This window comes from Myotis davidii, unplaced genomic scaffold, assembly GCF_000327345.1.
Source record: "Myotis davidii unplaced genomic scaffold, ASM32734v1 scaffold159, whole genome shotgun sequence".
In the NCBI taxonomy this organism is placed as follows: Eukaryota; Metazoa; Chordata; class Mammalia; order Chiroptera; family Vespertilionidae; genus Myotis; species Myotis davidii.
Window position 1 is genome coordinate 3,608,355 of NW_006291231.1, and position 3,664 is coordinate 3,612,018.

A 3,664-nucleotide genomic window follows, 5' to 3' on the forward strand; every position below is an offset into this window, starting at 1 on the left:
AGTAAAATTGGCACATAAAATAATACTTTCTAAAAGAGAGAGTTTTAAGAATAATTATTAGATTAAACATATTTTACCACTGGTTGCTTATATGTACATAATTCAATCTGTATTTAAGATGCTAGTGAGTTGAGATTTAGAGAGTAATGTTTCATATAAGAGGCTAACATTATTTTGAACCATTGCAGCTTTAAATGTTCATAATATGCATATTTAAATATGTTCTTATATTGTATGTGACAGATTTACATACATCCCATCTCACCATCATACACTTCCACTAGATTTATTTATTTTAAAAATACATTTTATATTCCCATAAAAAATGAGAAATTAAATCATAAAAGCAAAGTTGGTGTTTGTAGTCTAACTTGTACTCCTACAAAACAAACAAAATACACAAAAATCAGTGTTCACAGCTGTTTTTCACTGTTGACTATAGAGAAAAGGCCCAGTTAAGAGCTTAGTCTTTGCTCATGAAACCTTGCATTTCACAGACTAAATTTTCCTAACAACCTATGTATAACAAATGCAGGATACAAAACTGTTACTTTCTAGTAGAGCAGAAGGTTGAAATTGTATCATCTATGCTTGACCTCACCTGCATTAATATTGAAAATGTAAGAACTAGTTATCATCCAGTGGCAAAACCACACTTGATGAGTGGATCTGAAATGATGACACAGTCCTTGCGTTTAAGAAATCAATTCTCTGGGTGATAAATCTCAGGTGCTTTTGTGACTGGTGCCCTGTACTACTCCAGAGGGAACGTTCACACACAGGCTACAGCATAGCCCTGGAGCAAACCCAACAGCCAGTTGGTATCTCCATCTCCCTGCTCAGTGATTGGCTCAGAGATTGACATGTGACCCATGCAAAGCCGATGAGAGGTGAGGACGTGTTCCTTCTAGGATGTTTGCTGGAACTTCTCTCTTCCTGAGAGTAACCCAAAGGAGCCCATCTTCCTTCTGGATTATGGGGTGTGAGGCTGAGGTCTGCGGCTGCCTCTGGGGTCTGACACTATCACCTGGCATTGTTTAGTTCCAACATGTGGAGCTTGTGAGGAGGTGGACAGAGCAGGGGCAGGAAGCCCCAGGCCCTTAGGGACACCATAGGAGCAGTGGAGCGAGCCTCTCACAAGGCCAGGACTTAACTCACTGGCATAAGCCCATATATTCCCTTTTGTTGTTGTTGTTCATTTGTTTGTTTAAGTCTGGTTGAATGGGATTTGTGAGTAGCATTTATTTATGTATGTTTTTATTAAAGTATAGTTGACATACAATATTACATTACTTTCAAGTGTACTACTTAGTTATTCCACACTTACACAGTTTATGATGTGATCACTACCACAAGTCTAGTAGCAACCAGCTATCACCATACAAATGTTTTTACTGTGATGATATTGTTGATTATTGAGTGGGATTTCTTGTCACAATTGCAAGAATCCTGATACAGTCACCAACACTAACATGTCCCCTAGATGTAGCTTTTATGCCTAGTCAGGTATCTACTGGTCATGTTCTTTCGATGTGTGTTCCAGTTGAGGGTCAGTGAGAGAATGGAGAAGCTCAGCCTCTCTGAGCACTTGACCTCTAAGTGCAGAAGGGAGCCAACTGCTTCCCAATCCAGCAGTGCTCATTCAACCTGAGTGGAGATGGTGACAAAGAGAATGGATATTAAAAAAAAAAAGTGTTTAACATTCAAATCTAACCTCCCAAACGACTCAACACTATCCTCCTAGATTTGGAGGTCTTTTTGCTTTTTATATCCTCAGTGACACATAGGAAGGTGCTTAGCATTTATGCAATGCTTGATAAAGTTTTGCTTTAAATGCGTTTTTATTGTGGTCAAATACACATAGCATACATTTACCACTTTAGCCATTCTAAGTGTCCTGTTTAGGGGCATTAAGTGTATTCACAATGTTGTGTGACCATCACCACTGTCCAGGTCCAGAGCTTTTTCACCATCCCAAACAGAAGCTCTGTGCCTATTTAATACTACCCCCTCCCTTCTCCCTGCAGCCCCGGTAACCTCTATTCTACTTCCTGTCTCTAGAATTTGCCTATTCTAGGTAGTTCATACAAGTGGCATTACACAATATTTGTCCTTTGTGTCTTACCTCATTTAGCATAATATTTTCAAGGTTTACACATGTGATAGCATAAAGGTTTGCTTTTAAATGTATTCTTCTCCCTTATACTCCTAAGAGTATATACTTTCTGCTATTCAAAAAATAACATAAATATTGAATCAATTTTTTAAAAAATTTTAGAACATACTCAGGAACTGGCACTTATTTAGGACCCATGAGGTAGTACTCACAAGCCTAACAGTTATGTTGCTTTCAAAGCACCAGAGTTGCAACATCACATGGCATTGTACGTAGACTATGATGCCAGTTTTCTCTGACACAAAGCCCATCCTTTTCCCGTTTTTGGCTTTTTTTCCACATTAAAATGTTGCAGATACTCCAAATCAGAGTAGGTTTAACCCTAAGTCTATTCCTACTTTTTGAATAGCTTTACATTTTCCAGAACAATAGATGTATCCTTCTAATTATGTTTTATCTGTGCTGATATAAAAACTAGCTCACTGTAGCTGGGGTTCACTTAAATCTTTGGCTTGGGGCTACCCTACAGAAACCTGCTGAGTGACGGATAGTCATACCTGGGGACTCAGCTTTCTGTGTCCAGACCAGAGGTCACCACACAACCAACACACACATACACAGTTTGCTATGTGTCTGAATGCCTGCCATGCTTCCCACACATTAAATGTTCAATATATTTGCCCTGTACACGTGGTATCCTTGGTTTCTCAGAAAGGATCTAGGCTCAGACCTGAGTGCTGATGGACAGCCATGACCATACTTCAGCACCTACAGAACCAGTGCACATTTTGGGGAGAGGTGCCTCTTCTGCCCTCTAGAATCCCTTCACATTCCCTTTTCTTATCCCTTTACAAACAATTAAATGCCCAATGACTTGTGATTTTCCAGTTGCTTATCATTATGGCAGAGTTCACCGTTCCTCCTGCCCCTCTGTGCTACCATCCGGCCACCCCAGCAGCCTGAGAGCAGAAGGACCAGGGCCGCGTCCCAGCTCAAATCCTGTGTGATTGTCTGGAGGCTTCTAAAAAGCGATGGAAAAACTCATCTGGCAAAGATATTTTGTTTTCTAGAGGCAGAAAAAAGTGGGTCAGAGGTTTACTGTATAACATTGCTCAATTTAACAAGCAAACCGCATTGCCACATATCCAGTTATGAGAACCATTTCCCTAAGTTTGGATCATCACTAAATGTGCAATCATGCATTGCATTCTTCATGCACATATAATTTTACCTTGTTGGTGGCTCCTTTGGGACACTTCAGGGAATAGTGTCTGTACTGGACAGCAAACAGGCAGTGCTGTTAGCAGCCCTGGCTTGGAATCCCACTCCAACACTTGACTTCTTGTGAGATTGTGAGCAACTCTCTGAACCTCCCTCCAGCATTTAGGTATTTATTACCAGGTAACAAAGCAGCCTCGAATTTAGTAGAATTGAAACAATAACAATCTTTTGGGTATGGTTCAAAAGTTTGCACTGGGCTCTGCTGGGCAGTTTTCTGGTCTCTTCTGAGTTAACCATGCAAAGAAGGTCACACAGTGGCTTGAATTA